Source organism: Eschrichtius robustus, chromosome 9 (genome assembly GCF_028021215.1).
Source record: "Eschrichtius robustus isolate mEscRob2 chromosome 9, mEscRob2.pri, whole genome shotgun sequence".
Taxonomy (NCBI): domain Eukaryota; kingdom Metazoa; phylum Chordata; class Mammalia; order Artiodactyla; family Eschrichtiidae; genus Eschrichtius; species Eschrichtius robustus.
The window spans coordinates 27,144,468-27,162,860 of record NC_090832.1 but is presented as its reverse complement, the minus strand read 5'-3'; the positions used below and the strand labels follow the sequence as shown (position 1 = coordinate 27,162,860).

Here is an 18,393-nt window from a genome sequence, read left to right as displayed (position 1 = left end):
TAATTTGCTAGAATAGCTCACAAAGCTCAGGGAAACATTCACTATGTGTACTAGTTTATTATAAAAGATATTGTAAAGGATAAAAATGAACAGCCAGATGAAGAGGTACAGAGGGTGAGGTCTGGAAGAGTCCTGAGTGCAGGAGCTTCTGTCTCCATGGAATTGGAGTGCCCCACCCTGCCAGCACATGGGTAAGTTCACCAACCTTGAAGCTCATCAAATCTTGTTCAAGAGTTTTTATAGAGCTTAATTTCCAGCCCTCTCTCTTCTCTGGGAGTTCAGTGGATGGAGCTGAAAATTCCAGCCCTCTAATCACATGAGACTATGTAAGGACTCCATCCTAAGTCACCTCATTAGCATAAACTCAGGTGTGTTCCAAAGGGACTCCTTATGAATAACAGAAGACATTCCTATCATTCAGGAACTTCCAGGGGTTTTAGGAGCTCTGTGCCAGGAACTGCGGACCAAGATCAAATATATTTCTTATTATACTACACTGATCTAGGTCAATTATTTTTCCTTCCTGTCCCCAGATGCTTGTTTAGCGATATTCAGTTTAGAATGTTATATTACAGTTTTTCTTACACTTTGCTATTTATTTTTTTGAGGTGGTCTTTTGTCAGGTGAAATGTTTGAGTTTATGGTATCCATTTTATTTTTATGTTTTTTAAAAAATAGATTAAGACTTTATGTGTTTCTGCATATCCATGTACATGATTGATGGTTTGGGATTAGTACCTTTCCTTCCTTTTAATCCTCTTTTCCCTTTAAACTATTAACTTCCTAAAATAGCTCCTTGTGTCCTATGTACTTTAAAATCTGTACTCTATTCTATGCTAGGCTTTTTTCAGTATTTTCACCCATAGGATGGGCTTTTTCTTTCTGGTGGTGGCTCTAAATCAGTTTTAGACCTTATCCTAGCTCTTCCCTGTTCTATTCAGTTTTTCCTAAATTGCCCTTGCTGTCCAATAAAGCTTAGATCTGGAACATGGGAGAATGCACATTGGGATTCTGGGGGATTTTTTGTTTTGTTTTGTTTTTTTACATGTAATTACAAGTTTGGATGTGTTGAAGCCTGAGTTTTATTTGTTCTTTTTGTTGTTCTGTATTGGTTTTTGTGAGGATACACTAAGAGGTTTGGATGTACATGGCCTCATTGCTTCAAACTACCCAGAATTCCTCTCCCCTTTACTTCTGAGTCAGTATTTGATATGGCAGAAGCTATGTAACTTTGTTAGTGTACAATGTAATTCTAACAATAAATTAAAACAATGCCTTGGGAGAAATTACATGCTCTAACTTGGTTTTTTTGTCTGATCCAATACAAGCAGGCAGACAAACTGGGAAATATAATCACACTGTCTTCCAGCTCTCAATTAAAAGGGTACCATAACCAGTTTTTTTCTTTAATAGTCTGTATAAAATAGTATGGAGTGATTATAGAATTTTTAGCCTGGGAGCCAAAAAACGGCAACCTGGCAGACAGGAGGAAAACTTATCAGTTGTTCACCACCCACCCCAATCTTTTCCAAAGTGCATCTCTGGAGCTAGATCATTGGCTGGAGGTTAGGGCTGTAAATATGGCTTTGAAGACCATTAACTTACTGATGGTTTGGTCCATAGGAATGCATCAGTCAAAGGGTGATAAGTTTAGAGAAAGAAAAGCAAAAAAACAAAAACAAAACAAAACAAAAAACTATCTTCAGGAGGGAATTAATGTTGGAAGGAAGAAGGGAACAGCCCACCCAAAACAGGAGGAGACCCCAGAACATGCAGTATGTCAGAGAAACTGCTGGCGAGGATGTCAACCAGATGTGGATCTGGTGTGGATCAGCAATGTGAGATCCTCCAGGTAGGCTGAGCAAGATGAAGAGTGAACTTGGAATCTTCTCTCTTACATAGTGTCACCTGTGGGCTCAAAAGGGATTTCCGAATATAGAATCTAGTTCTCGGATTTCAAAGTCTTTTCTGGTGTTTAAAGCTGATTGCCAAAGTCTTGACAACTGAGGTGGGAGCATTAATCTTTTGACGTCTTAAATCCATTTCACTGTTCTGTTTCTAACTAAAGGGGAAAACCTAGTGACTACTTATTCTTTCTTTTCAGAATTGTCATTATGATCTTAATTCTACTGACCACTCCCTGTTTTATCTATATACTTAAGTATCCTAAAACACCCAGTTGGGAGACGCCTTACCTTTGTTGATGTAGGTTTAACTCGGGAATATGTTAAAACTGGGCTTTTGAATGCAAACTGCAGTACTCTAAAATCTTGTAGGTACCTAACTATGCTCAGAAATCATTACAATTTTTGGCTCAGCGTCTTAATATTCCCTTCACTTTTTATTGAAGTATAGTTGATTTATAATATTATATTAGTTTCAGTTGTACAACATAGTGATTCAGTATTTTTATAGATTTTTTTCTCTCCACTTTTAAGAATTAGGCTTTGATTCTTTCCTGAATTCTGAGCAAGACTGGAGATTGGGGGATAGATGTTTAGTGCTTCTGGGGAGAGAGAGATGGCTTAGGTCATGGTTCTATGACATACTACAAGATCAAAAGCATCAGAGCTAGATTTGTAAGCATTTGGAAAAATTGAGATTATAATTAGGTAATATGAGATCTTAAACATAGTTGAAAAAGACTTCAAATAGGCAATTTTTCTATATAACTTAGAGTTCAGGTTTCTTTACTATGTAAAATGGAATTAGTAATATCTGTCCTCATAAGCTTGCAAGGTGATCATAAGAACTGCGTAAGAGAACATACTTGAAAATACTGTGCTAATTCTTTATCTCGGTTTCCAACCTTTACTTCTCTTCTCAAGCCACCATCCCCCCAGCCCTATTCCCTGCACTTTCAGCAAACAACCTTATCTCTCTTTAAAAAAAAATTAATTGTAGGATGCAAGCGCAGATTATCTATTTTCACTGCAAGCCTGTAAACTTATTTAAATCTATACCTATCCGTTCCTCCTCTGCTATTCAGAAGCCTTGCACATGAGTGCTCTTAACCCCATACACTTCTGTGTCCTTCAGCACTTTGTTCCATTAAATTACCTATTCTCTCTGTTATATCCTCAGTCTCCAACTCTCTACTGACTTTCTCCTCAGCCTGTAACTTCTTCCTTTATCCTGTATTTTCCTTTAACTTTTCTTTCCTTCTTAGCCAAGCTTTTAGTGTCGCCTTAAGCTCCATTCACCAAGGCCATAAAAGCTCTGCAGTCCCAGGGTGCTCTGCTTGGAGGTCTTACCCCATATCATTTGAATCTATAAAATGGATCCATATCACTGATTAAACAGGGCTAATTATCTTGAAAAGATTTTTATACTTTGGCTTTTGAAGTCATTTGGCAATGAGTGGCTCACTTACGATTGATTATGATTTCTTGGCAATTATTATGCTTACTTAGGAATTTTTGTGAAGTAAAAAACTCTAACTTAAAAATTGTTTTCAAATGGAATGAAATGTTTAATACAAAACTTATCAGTTAATAATGTTAATTTATATACATTTAATTAAAAATTGATTTTAATTTTCAGCTCTTAGACATTTTTGTAGACCCTTGAAAGCATATAGTCCTAGGCACTTATGGCTTTATGTCCATTTACTCCTAAGCCCACAGCTGGCTTTAGCCACACTTCTTTACTGAAATTGTTCTGGCAAAAGCCATCATTGACCTCAGTAATACCACATCCAGTCCACTTGTCAGCACCTGTCATACTGGACCTCGCTGCTGTATTTCAAATTGTTGATCACACCTTCCTTCTTGAAACTCCTTACCCCAGGGATTCCATGTTCTTCTTTTTTTTTTTTCTCATCCTCCCTGACCCTTCCTTTTTGTACTTCATCATGGAATCTCTTTCTCTCCCCCTTAAACTTGGCAGACTCTGGCTTAGTACTTTTTTACATGTCCATTCTAAGTGATAATGCCCACCCCCCTTTTCCAGCTCTGACCTCTGTTGAGGGCTTCAGGCCTGCTTATTCAGCTCTATGCTGGATGCAGGCACCTAGTGTCCAAACAAGCATCTCACACTGAGCTCTTTATTTCTTCCCTTCCTTCCCTCTGCAAGGCTTGCTTATTTATCTACATTATTTGTCTCAGTTAATGAGAACAGTATCTCTAGTCAAGTCTGAAACCTGGAGTTCTCCTTTTTTCCTACAAAATTGGTAAACATTTTCCCAGTCTGAAGTGGAGTAAGAAAACTTAAACCAAATTGCTTCACTGGCAGTATATAGAAGCGACATCATTTTACTTCCAGAAATAGGATTTTAATTTTAACATACATTCTAGCTACTATTACTGTTCCACCTTCATACTAAATGTAACTGGGGCTACTAATCGTATATTCCAATGTAGGATTATCAAAGACTTTCTTTTGCAAAGGAAAATGAATAGAAAAAAGAAAACAAAATGATTTGAAAAACTTTAATTTTTGAATGTATGTGTATTTGTATGCATATTTGTAACTCATCACATGTTGAAAATACGACTTTTAATTGTACTAATGCCTTGTGTGAGTTTAATCTCTCATTACTTTTGTGTGGTGACCACTCATTAGAAAGGTCAGAAAAGGTGCATTTTGGGTAGATTTTTACACCATGTGATACGAGTTAAATTTATCCTCTGAAGAATTTTAAATCTCAGTGGATTGATGATATTTTTAGTGGCAGAAAAATTATTTTAAAACAAAAAAGATTTGAGACATAAGACCAACAGTAACCTGTTTAGTTTTTAGCACTGATAATTATACAGATATCACTCTAGAGTCTGTATGGCTAGTTTTTGTAACGTAAACTCTTCAAATATAAGTTTTCACTTACTTGCTAATTTATATTTTGTTTAGTTTTTTAAGCTTTTAAAATAGTTTATATGGTGGGCATTATATCAAAACCGACACTATGATGGATATTTTAGTTTTATAAATTGCAAGTTCCATATTTTTTTACATGGATATATTATCATATCTAATAGGGAAAATCTTTAAGTCCTTTACCTGTATAGTAGTTCATTATGCTTCATCAAGTAAGTAATAAAGATCTAGAAAGTAATGTATAAAACAGATTTGAAATTATTTTGTATGATTTAGGTTAAATAAAAACTCCAACCTTTTGGAAAAAATATCAGAACTCTCTTCAGCTGATGGGCAATATATTCTGTAAAAATAGACATTGGTTCTCTCTAAACTTCACTGAAGATAGTACTAAATTTAAAATATTTCGGAGTGGATTATTTCCATTCTTTTATGAATGTTATCACCATAGGTTTTAGCATATTATCTTTCTTCTGATGTACTTTCCATTACGTTACTGCTTCTTCTGTCAAGCCGTGTTTGCTGTACCAGCCACACCTAGGTATGGTTTGAGTTCCAAATGCTAGTGTTTGGTTTTATACCAAGTAGATCATTTCATAAACACAGGCAGAAATCAACAAGCCAAATAAAAATAAAAGCTGCTATAATTATGTTTCTTCATTAGGAAGAATATTTTGTCTTTTCCATGTTGTAGCAAATATTTCTCAGATAAAGATATAGCTTTCATAAATTGCTAAAGCTAAAACAATTAGTTTAGCATCAAACAGAGTAACACTTTTCTGTTTCATGATACTTTTATAAATATTCTAACTTTTAAAACATTTTAAAATAGGTGGTCTTTGGTAATAATAAACCAAATAGCAGGGTTTTTTTTAGACTTACAGATTTTTTTCTTGGCAAGAAAAATATGAAGTGAATTTTAATTCCAATGTTTTCAAACTGTACTCATCTACAGCTTGTATGATGTGAAACTCTTTGCCCATACCAGCAATTTTAATGTTTCCAACTCAACTGTTAAGCTCCTTTTTGGATATAAAATGGTACAACTGTACTCTGCTTTAAAATTCAGGCATATTTTACAGAATGGCTGTTATCTGTCAGCCATTGTGGTAGACAGTTTGGAATATCTTGCTGAGGAAATGATAAAAGCAAAGGCTTAAAGAGAAATAGAAGCACACAAAGGAACCCCGAGCATGTCAGTTGTGTTGGCGTAGTGGGAGATATGTAGTCACAAAAATAGATGTGGGGTAGTGAAAGATACATGTTGAAGGGACTAACTGTGGGTTGGCACATTCCCGGGTAACACAGGAGTTATGGCCACAGACTATGAAGCCAGACTGCCTTTAACTCTCTGTATAAGCTTGAACAAGTTATTTTAAAACTGTGTGGCTCAATGTCCTCATCTGTAAAATGGAGATAACGATAGTACCTACTGCATTAAGATTGCTGTGAGGATTAGGTGAGTTAATATACACAAATTCTGGCACATAGTAAATGCTATATAAGTGTTTGCTACTATAGTCATTATTATTATCACCAGAATGGATGGTGACAGAAGAGCATCTCTGTGTGGTTGAGGCCCATTTCAGCTCTAGTCTTCAAGGGTAAGATAATTTTTATTTTACGACAACGAAACAGGCAGCCTCAACCTGGCCTTTTGTTGGCCCCTGCCTCCTTGGAGTTCAGTTTCTTAGTGACAGTGTGAAACTTGTTGTCAACATGTTCTCCAGTACATAACTTTTACATTCATAGTTCTAGCTCTGAGTTCTAAAAATATAAATACAAGGTAAGAGTATTTTATCAATGCTTCTCTTGTGTGTAGATCTGATAATGACACCATTTGAGTTTATTAACAATTTATTATTCAACATAAAACACAGTGAGGGCTGACCAGTGGTGTGCTGATAGATATTTAACAACCAGCTCTTTAGGTGGGTGGGGGGAGCCTGATGTGTAGTGTTTGAGATAGGAGTTCAGTGGTGTCAATACCCCCACCAGGGCAGTATCAAGCTACCTGTGTGTTATGTTGTCAGTAAACATGGGGTCGGGAAGAGATGTGCGCATCCAGCTCTCACAAGCCAGAATGAGCTGGCTCCAGCACTCTGTTGGGGCTGGCCCTAGACCTAGATGCTTGCTATCTTAATAATTATTGATTTTTTTAAAAACTTCTGTAATTATATGTGCATATATCTACATTTTCATTGAAAAATGTCTGGAAAGGAAAGGTATACACCAGGTAAACTTTACGTAAGCATTCTCTACCTCCTCTCCTTTCAGGGGCTTTCTGCCCCCTTGGCAGAATGTTTTTTCCCTTCAGTGCATCTTAGATTTCTAGAACTTTCACATTGTCTTCATGGGCTTCTAGAAGAACATTCTTACCCATTTATTTATATGGAGGTAAAAGGGCTTAAGGCTTAACGTGTATGTTTTCCTAGTTACACTTTAAGTTACACCTTCAGTAGTTCTTAGTGGGGACATATTTGATTTTGTGGCAATGGTGGAAGACAATACTGGCATTTGGTGGGCAGGGACCAGGCATAAGGTCCTGCAGTGGCAATGACAGTCGCTACAGTTAGGAATTGGCTCCCCTTCCTCCAGTGTCAGAAGCGCCCCGATTGGATTGGATTTCAGGCAGTCGGAACACTGAGTGGGATAGGGCCAAGAGGAGATGAGTCTTTATTATGCCAAAAATCCTTCCACATCAATATCTGTTCTTACATTTAACTTCTTAGTTTTGGTTACCTGGGTCTAACTTATATTTTCACACAACACTACTGTGGGGCGTGTGCTCATTTTATACAGAAGACAGTTGACTCAGAGAGAGAGAAAGACTGGCTGATGTCACATAGAGCCAACTTGAGCCTAGATCTTCTATTTCCAGTCTTTTTATGTTACTTGATACCTGAAAACATCTTGTAAGCCTAGGGCTCTTATATTTGATCTAAATTGCTGAAAACAAGCAGAATCACTAAAAGACTCAAGTCATGTTGTCTGTAGTTTATTTTTAGATAGCTCAGCAGATATTATTTTATATGCGTATGTGTAGAGAGAGAAAGATAAAGCAAATGTGGCAAAATTTTAACAACTGGTAAATCTAGATGAAGGGTATATGGATGTTCAGTATATTATTCTTTGAATTTTTCTGTGGGTTGGTAATTAAAATAAGAACATTTGAGAGAAAAATAATCTGTATTTGCTCATGTAAAATAAGATGCTGAAAATGTTTCTTACTATCAATACCTTTAAATTAATTATTAAATGTGATATTTAATTATAATGTTTAATTGTAAAATAAGATAAATAGCTTTATTATGTTGCATAAGTGTGAAAATGGCCTTTAGGTGGATTGTAGTAAATTTAGAAGCCTAACAAAGCAGCAGACACAGAAATACCTTTTATCTTTGTCACATTTACTCTCGTGGGATTTGCCTTTATACAGTAAGTGTCTTTACTTTGGTGTGCATGATGGGCTTTTTTTGATCCTTATGATTATTAGCACAGAGATTTCCACGAGCAGATACTTCTTTTTCTTCCCCTTCCCCATAAAAAAAGGTCAGCCAAAGTAAACAGATAGTATAGCTGAATATGTACTCTGTCTCACACACCTTTCATTTCAACTTTACCTAGTCCCCCTTACTCACAAAAAAAAGGTCAGTTAAAGTAAATAGATAAGAAATGTGGCTGAATGTGAGCGCCTGTGCAGGCTTCAAATGATCATTTTACTTCATCTTTTAAGATAGTTGCTTTTAATTCCTCTACATTTGTTCTTCAAACCACAAGAAGTTGTGTGGCTAATGATATGATACTAACTGTTAATATTTGTGGGAACTACCACTGTATTCTTAAAATGATCCAAGAGTTGTTTAATGTTCCATGCCTTTCAGAGATCTTAGATACAAATGTCTTTGTAACTCTATCACATTTTTTGCTTTGTAGCAAAGGGTCAGTAAACCTCATCACTGATATTAAGAAAGCATCTTAATGTAGTCGTCTTTGGTTTCTTTTTTAACAATGAGAACATTTGCATTCACACCTTTGTTTAATTCTTGCAAGGATATTTTAGTACCAAATATGTTAATAAAGCATGTTGCCTGATTACAGGGTAGGACTTATCTGTTTCCTTGTTTTGTCCCTGACATCCGGGGCATGGATATACTAAATAATTGTTTATAAATATAAGTGAATTTAAATTATATGAAAATTTATGATATCCTTTGGTCACTCTGATCTTAAAAGCCTGCAAAAGATTGTATTTAAATGAGGTTTTCACTTTAATTATGTTTGAAGTAGTAATTAATAAAACCAAATTTAAAACGGAAAGTCCTACTGAGATAAAATGATATTTTTCAAGGAGAAAACTTGCTGTTCTCTTGTATTTAAGTCAGTAATGACTAGATGGCAAAATTTTACTGTTGAACAAAACTTGGAATCTTTTATTGGTATCCTAATTGTTAACTAAAGTTACAGAAAGATATTTTTATTTTTTTCTACAATCAATTGTAATATGCACTTTGCTGTTAAATCTCTTTAAGCTTTATATTCCTAATGGTTAAGATATTTGTAGGTATGAACCAGTAACTCCCAAGTTCGTTGATATGTCCCCAAAGATTTTTTCCATTTGACTTGTTTAAATTAGAAAATTCTTAAGGTAATTATTCTCATACTGGAAATATCTTTTGATGAAGTGAAGCATAACTTTGCTAGTTAAATGCCAGGTGAAAAATGAAAATAATTTCCTATAAAATGAAACGACATACATTAATTAGAAAAAATGTGTAAGACTTTGGATTTTAAATACCTTGATTTATAACTGCAGAACATTTTTCAGAATTATTTAGTACTAACATTTTTCTTTAAGAATCACATCAAATCCACGTCTAATTCAAAACCTAATGCAAGCACATGAAGAAATAGATCTAAAAGGAGTGAGGACGCTGGTCAGAATGGCCATCATCAAAAAATCTACAAACAATAAATGCTGGAGAGGGTGTGGAGAAAAGGGAACCCTCTTGCACTGTTAGTGGGGATGTAAATTGATACAGCTGCTATGGAGAACAGTATGGAGGTTCCTTAAAAAACTAAAAATAGAACCACCATATGACCCAGCAATCCCACTACTGGGCATATACCCTGAGAAAACCATAATTCAAAAAGAGTCATGTACCACAATGTTCATTGCAACACTATTTACAATAGCCAGGACATGGAAGCAACCTAAGTGTCCATCAACAGATGAATGGATAAAGAAGATGTGGCACATATATACAATGGAATATTACTCAGCCATAAAAAGAAATGAATTTGAGTTATTTGTAGTGAGGTGGATGGACCTAGAGTCTGTCATACAGAGTGAAGTAAGTCAGAAAGAGAAAAACAAATACCGTATGCTAACACACATATATGGAATCTAAAAAAAAAAAATGGTTCTGAAGAACCTAGGGGCAGGACAGGAATAAAGATGCAGGTGTAGAGAATGGACTTGAGGACACGGGGAGGGGGAAGGGTAAGCTGGGACGAAGTGAGAGAGTGGCATGGACATATATACACTACCAACTGTAAAATAGATAGCTAGTGGGAAGCAGCCGCATAGCACAGGGAAATCAGCTCGGTGCTGTGTGACCACCTAGAGGGGTGGGATAGGGAGGGTGGGAGGGATACGCAAGAGGGAGGGTATATGGGGATATATGTATACATATAGCCGATTCACTTTGTTATACAGCAGAAACTAACACAACATTGTAAAGCAATTATACTCCAATAAAGATGTTTAAAAAAAAAAAAGGCCACTCTGGGAAACTGTAAAAATAAATAAATAAAAGGAGTGAGGAATGTTAAGCCTTAGCTTAATGCAGTAGAAGTCACCGCTTTGAACTCTGAATTGTGCTGATTAGTTCCAACAGAAAATTTATGGATTTTGTCAGTTAATTTGCATTATAATTTAAAAAGTCTGTTGTGCAGTGTCAAAAGGCAACTGAGTGGATTTTGCTGTATATATTTATACAGCATCTAATGTAAATGTTGCTTTGCCTCATCTTCCATAGTAGGAAGTCAGAAGATAAAATCTGAAAATGAAAATAATCAATGAATTCTGTGTGTGTATTATTTAGAAAATATGGACTAAAATATCAGAAGAAACAGCTAAAAGAATTTAAAGTGATTGCCTCTGAGGTGAAGGGCTGAGGAGGTACAGCAGGAAGCAGCTGCTCTTTGTCATGAACCTTGTAGAAGTAATGGACTCTAATCTGTGCAGTTACGGTTTTTTAAAAAAAGTCATAGAGCAGGGAACCTCAGTGTTTTCCTCTCTTAGTGACTTGCATGCATAGTCTCTTTATTTAGATAAATGGGGTACTACCTGTCAGCTGTTAGTAGTTTACTCTGTCCCCTGAGAACTCAGGGATAAATAATTCTCCCTTGAGGGCTGTCCTGAAACCCCAGGGTACAATGTAGGAATACTAAATGTTCTAAAACTGAATTCTTAGAGATTTGACCTAATAGAATGAACTATATGGAGAATAAAAACCAATTATTAATCTGTTTTCATCTTAAAGCTCAGCAGCGTCCCTTTTCTTTCTTATTAGATCGTGTGTGTGTGCGCGCGCATGTGTGTGTAAAACAGTAACCATCTTGAACTAGCTTCAATAGAAAAGGGGAATATTTCTCAAAATATGGGATCCCTCAGAGTCCAAGGGTAGGCGTGTAGCAGAACCTAAGGAAAGTACTGAAACTGCTTTACTCCAAATGCCTGCTTCATCATTCCTCCTCTTTCTGCAGACTGATTTTTTTTTTTTTTTTCTGTTTTTCCCTTAAGCTTTCATGTCCAATCACCAGAAAAGAAACAGAATTACTTGGTCTGGTCTGTCTCTGTTTTTCTCTGTCCCACCCTTATTCGTGTCTGTGTTCTTCCCCTCACCCCCTTCACTGTATCCATCCTCCTCTGAGGAGAGAGTTGTTCAACAAAGGAGATCCTTGTAATCTGTGCAGACATTTCACAGCCTGATAACCCGAGTGGGTTTATTCACAAATGCTTAGCTGCTGAGGTGAAGACATTAAGTATTTCATGGTGATAGAGCTAATCAATGACCAGAGCACAGGCAGGCGGCTGCTGTGAGTTGAATGTCCTTCAGCACTGAGGTGTGGAGTGAGGTTCTACTGCAGCCTCACCTGATCATGTTAATCACGTCATCGTCTGTACTTCTGTGAAATGCTCTTCTGCTCCAGGTAGTCACATGTTGGCACCAGTTACAGTTGAGATGTACCTAGACTATTCTTCTCCCTGAGATACTGATACTACTTCACGAGTAGATAGCGTTCTTACCATTTCTTTTTTAGTTAGTTTCTTTTGTAGTCAGATATTTGTTTGGAACTTTACTGCAAAATTATTTCATGGTTCTTCAGTTTGGACCAGTAAGCCGTAAACAAACCCAGTGTGAGTTTTTCTTTTTTCCTTTATCTCCTCTTGTTGAGGTGTGGCATTCTTCGGAAAGTCATCTGCATCCCTGTGGGTCGCAGCCATAGATACTTCCAGAACAAGCCTTCCATCAGCTAATGGTTTTCTTTAATTTGCCAAAGTACTCTAGGCCTTGTGGTGTATGGTTCCTGGGCTTAATGTTTATTGTGATGAAGTAGAGTCAGCCCATCTAAAATACTGATCTAATTAAAGTCTTAATTGAAATATTTTTATTAATTCATTTAGATACAGAAGCTTAAGTCTAGAATTTTATCATACTTAACCCTGAAAGTTTGTAAATATGGTATGGTTTCCGGATAGCTGTAATTCAGTGTTCTAAAAGTCATCTGTGAAAATTGTTAAGTAATTCTTCAAAATTAATCATATATTCTTCATTTAGCAGGCAATTAGTATTTTTCTGTTTTAAACTTTATTTTGTTATTACCAGTTCCAAAAACAAACAAAAAACACAAATAACTCTCCAGTCTAATCATTCAAATAAAATGAGCATTAGCACTCAATAAGCATTTTTGAATTAATTAATGAAAGTTTACCTCTTTAAAAAATTGTTTTGATAGTCTACAATTTCTGTTTTTTTAATCCCCTCCAAAAGTGATACAGATGATAAAATAATAAGGCCATGATTTCATGTGTTCTACCCAGGGGGTTGTGACTTCAAAAGGATGGGAATCTCTGAGGTTACGAAAAGAGCTGATCACTTGAGTGATACCTAAGTTAGGAAGAGACAGCAAGGTAGATGAGAGGATGCAGTAAGTGCACATACAAAAATAGAGAGAAAGGAAGATTCCTATGCTTCTTGCCATGGGAATGCAGATTTATTCTAATTCATGATTTCCTTGGGGTATTGGTTTTGAATGTAAATTGGCAGGCTAATGGAGTCTTGGTGTGGGCTTTGGTTTATGAAATTTTCTATGGAGGTTGAGGAGTTTGGGGGAAGCCTGACTTGGTCCAGTTCATTTGAATTTTCAGGATGTTAATCAAAACCACCTGAAGAGTCCCAGATCCTTCCCAGCTATATTCCAGATTCCCTGGCATGGCCCAGGCCTAGAGAAAAAGGGAATGGGAGCATCTTTCGGTAGAATGTACTGGACTTGAAGCCAGTAGTGTCTCGTGCCTTCGGGCTGCCGTTAATTAGTTATGTCACCATGAATTGCTTAATTTCTTTGACCATATTCTCCTCATCTCTGAAGTGAGAATAATTATACCCTGTATATCTACTTTGAAAAGTTTTTGTGCTGATCAAAAGCAGTACAAGAGAATGAGAAAGCACTCTGTAAACTGTCAGTCTTTGTTGCTGAGGATGGATTGGGTAAAGTGGAGGAGTCAGTTTTGGATCGTCTTGGTTCTTTATTATTGGTAAGCTGGAACTAACAGCTGTTAATACACTAACAGGTTATTAATAAATTCTTCCCAGTAATTTGTTAACCACCAGTGATCAGTGATTCTCAAAGTGTGGGCTTAAGACCAGCAATATCAGCTTCACCTGGGAACTTGTTTCTGAAGCAAATTCTCAAGCCACACTCCAGAACTTCTGAATCTGGTTTTAACAAGCCCTCCGGGTGACTCTAATGCAAACTTACGTTTGAGAGCCACTGGTCTAGATCAGTGATTCTCAATTAATGGGTAATGCCCCCCCACGGAGGTCAGACGTTCTCAACCTGGGCTGCACGTTACAATCACTTGGAGAATGTTTGCACCTCCCGAAGCCGGTGGTGCACCCCAGGCCAATTAAATCAGGATTTCTAGGAATAGTGGTCACAGGTCAGTATTTTTTTAAAGTTTCTCGTTTGATTCCAGTACAGTCAAGGTTGAGAACCACTGCCCTATTGGCCTCACCTTCTGCCTGAAATCACTACTGTTTCTAATGGGAATTTATCAGATCTGTATCTTGAAATAAGTTAAGTTTGAGAAGTACTGCTTTGGATGGTGATTCCCAAACCTAGCTGGCTGAGCATCAACATTCCCTGCGAAAAGCTTTCTGGATTCCTTTCAGACCCAGTCAATTGGAATTTTCAGGAAAAAATTCCTCAGCAAAGCTGGGGAATGTGTATTTTCTGAATGTCTGGTATAAGGAGTTTTTGGTCCATCGTTTGGGAACCACATCAAAAGGTGATTTAAAAGTTACCTTATTTGTGAGGTTGGCCTTAGTTATCTATCTTGTCCTTAATATCCTCACTTAATTTTTTTATTCATCCATTCATGAAATATTCTTTGGATGTCCATGTGTCAGACAGATACTTTTATACATGTAAGAGATACAAATAGGATACTGTCCCTGAATTCAAGGAGCTTAGTGCCTATTAGAGGAAAATAGATCTGTAAGTAAGTAAATGCATGGAAGCATTGTAAGTATTATGATAGAAGCCAGAAACATGGGAATCATTCTTGATTTCTTCTGTCCTATGGATTCTTCTGCCTAAATTTATCTCCAATCCATGAACCTTTCTTAATCTTCACTGTTACCACCTTAAATCCAAGCTGCTTTCTCTGCTTTCCACCTGGCTAACTCCTCAACCTTCAGATTTCAGCTCAGTGTCACTTCCTTGGGAGTTCATTCTTACATCCTTCTGCATTGTCTTTTGGGGCATTTGTCAATTGCAATTACATTTGTGTTTTTGTGATTAAAAAAAAATGTCAGTCTACCCCACTGGCCTGTGAGCAGTGGAAGGGCTGATGCCAGGTCTCTCTTGCTTCTGGTGCTTATACCTCACACATTCTAGGGCTTATAAATTGTTGAATGAATAAGTAATTAAATAATGAGAAAAGAAGCTGTTGTTACATTTTTGCTCATCACTCTAGAGAGTGCTGGACCCAAATAGTGCAAACAGAGGGAATTACAATGGTGCAATTTGCTTAAAATTTCAAAAACACTAGATGACTATGAGTTACTAATGAAGGACCTAAAATGCCTTCTGATCTCTAAAAAATTAAATTATGAGCAGTGTGAAAACAAAAACCTCACAATTACTATCTGATTACTAATTAATAACCAATTTAAATTAATGTACATGTAAGGCATTGAAAAGTTGCCAAAACATTTCCCCATCTTTTTCTTGTAGTTAGGAAAGACTCACAAAGAGTTAATAACTAACTCAAGTTGAAAACAGGAAAGAAAAAGGAAGAACTTTGAAAAATATTTTAAACCCTCTGCTGAATTCACCTGTAGGCTTAATTTCAAAAGCATTAGTATAGAGATTTCAAATTACATTTTAATCAAGTAAAAAGTAATTTCAGCTTAATTTTTGAAATAATTTTGGTGTTTTATTTGACACAGTGCTACATGCTTGCTTTGTTCAAGAATTGTGCAGTCAGAAGGCAAAAAGGAACTCAACCAAGACATTGTACTATGATGAATTTTTCTCTCTTTCCATCTCCAATTTAAATGAAAAATGTCCCTACAGTTCTGTAATATTTTTAATCATTGGAGGCCTGTCCAGTATATTTACTTCCCATGAGAGAGCTTAAATAGTCAGTGATTTCATCAGCAAAGAGACAAAAAGGCACCAAGTAGTATATGTGCTGGACCAAAACAAACATTTCACTTAAAAATAATGTGCCTTATTTGACCACTTAATGATATATGTAGCCTGACTTCTTCCATATTAAAAGGAGCCCATTTTACTTGTGTGGTAGGTGCATGAAGGCTCTCGGATATATATAACTTTTGGGGCCCTAGAGTCCAGAGGAAGATTGCAAGGAGAGACCTTGCCCACTCCCTTAATTGCAATCGTGAGAAAACCTGGAGAAAAGCTCGCCTCCTCCTTACAGTTCACCCCTTCCTGTTGGAACTTGAATGGAGATAGATAAAAAAATTCTGGCAGTGTACATGTCAAACTGTTAACAGTGGTTGCCCTTGGAGGGTGGGAATGAGGAAAGAAAGACATACATTTCTTATTTATTGAAAAGGCCATTTATGATTAAAAAACAAATTATAGTTTATAGCCATAGTGCTCAGCTTTTGGTTTTCTCAACTTATTTAGCTTATGCAATTTACTGTATTCAACTTGATATTTTTTGATAAGACATTTTAATTTACTGAAAATTATTAATATTAATATTGCTTTTTCTGGTTTTCCTGGGTCCTCCCTTTGAGGTTAAGAAAATTGAAGCTCGGCTTCTCCCTATTTCACACACCCTCTAAGGCAACAGCTGGATTCATGTTCCGTGTCCTCCTCTGGGTTTCAGTGTTCACATAGTTTTTACCTGTGTGTTCCTCACTGATGCTTCTGTGAAGTTTTTGTGGTGTTTGTTTTTCTGTATTATGTAGGATTTTGGTTTTTTTCAATAAGAGTGTTGGTCTAGGCACCTAGTCAGCTATTCTGCTGGGAATGAACCTCCCATCATTTTTGCAGCATAATATACACTTTGTATATTACATAGTTTCTATCAGAGCTATGAAATGGTATCATAACCAATAGCACTTTTATGGCATTCACTAGACTAGCCCTCCCTTCACCAAATACTAACCTTAGAATTTTAGCATGCATTTTGTTTGATGAGTTTTTTTTTGCAAAATGCAGATAAATACTTGATAGTTTTTCCTATGTTAAAATTAGGATGGTATGAATCTGTGGTGTGGAACTGGGTGGGGCTGTGACTGCCCATTAAGCTATGTATTAGTGCAAATTCAAATTGACTTTTTGAGTAGAATTTCAGCTCTCCTGCATGTGTGACTTTCCCTGTCACACTTATTCAAGCTAAAGTTGGATGGTTTCACACTTGTGTCCTCATTAGGTAACCTAATGTTCATAAGGCCCACCTCTCCTGTCCCCAGTGCAGCCTTATCCTTTAACTGGCTTAAAATAACAATAAAAACTGTTTTCTAGGAACTTGTCAGGAGGGTATAAATGAATCCTTGTTGCTTTTTATTATCCCTAAAAAATTCTAAAAGAAACCAGTCTTTATGGTTTGTCTAAAGAGTAACCCATTCTACTGAAATAAAATCTAAGTCCCAAATGAAGTCAGAGAGCTGATACCTGGATTAAATTGACCTTCCCATAGAAGGACTCTGCTAAACTACCCTTTGGGGTGATGCCATTGACTCATGAGTAACAGCCCATGAAACAACATCTCTGTGTTTCCTTAAGAGATGTTGAGGATGCTCTTCATTACCTAAGCATAGGGTTTCTTTTCTGTGAACTCCCAAGGATGAATTTCCTTCTGAGATTTCCAAGAGCAATTTAGATATAGACACTATGAATTCAGGGCCTGATCGTGTCTCCCTTTCTTCTTTGGCTGATGGAAAGCTTAGCGTCTCAAGGTCCTCCCTGTCAAATATATACAACTTCATGAATATATTTTTGTTTACCAGTCTCATTGCAGGTTTGAATTTACTTTACTATCCTTACTTTTCCTTTAACTTACATATTTTTGCCATATTAAATGCATATTTTAAAAACCATTTTGAATATTTTTTGGAACAAAGTGGGTATATACAAAATCATTTGATTATTGTTTCAAATAATGCAAATCAGTGAATAACCATGTTTCAGGAATGAAATTACACAATTACATATTTACTTTTGGTTATTCAAAATCTGGAACATTAGATTTCAGTACAATTTCTGTCTCTAGACCCAAAGGAACAAATATGCAAAGACAGTGGAGACCACTATTATGATTTCTGAGAGAGACTGCAGCCTGTTCCCTCATTTGTTTGGACAGGAAAATTTTCAAAAGTAAAATCACTCTCTTTAAATATTGTGTAGATTTCAGTAATCTGATAAATGAGCTATTTATTCATTGTCTCTCTGGTACCCAACAGTGGATTATCCATAGCAACAATCCTTTTCAAACTTAATGAGACCGACTCTGTATTTATTAGGGAAATAATACCACCAGGTTAAACAAACTGACTGTTGGTTCTGTGTATTTACTCTCTTTCAAAGAGATCTGCTAAACCTTCAGTGTGTTCCATGTTGTAGATCATTAGGGAAGCTGAATTGGATATGACTCTATGATTCTGAATATGCCATTTTTGTGGTGTGTTTAGAGTCAAATAATAAAGATGATGAGCAAATAAAGCTTTAGACATAAAGTACTATTTTTGTGCATTGAAAATAGGGCCAAATTCTTCTCTGTACAGTAGAAATCAGAGATATATTATGATA

At 36.3% G+C, this 18,393-nt stretch overlaps 1 protein-coding gene across 1 annotated transcript in view; it reads left to right on the top strand.

Annotated features, from left to right (window-relative positions):
* PEX7 (peroxisomal biogenesis factor 7) overlaps nt 1-18,393 on the top strand; it is an 86,881-nt gene that overhangs the window by 45,264 nt on the left and 23,224 nt on the right. The gene's annotated exons all lie outside the window — the stretch shown is intronic.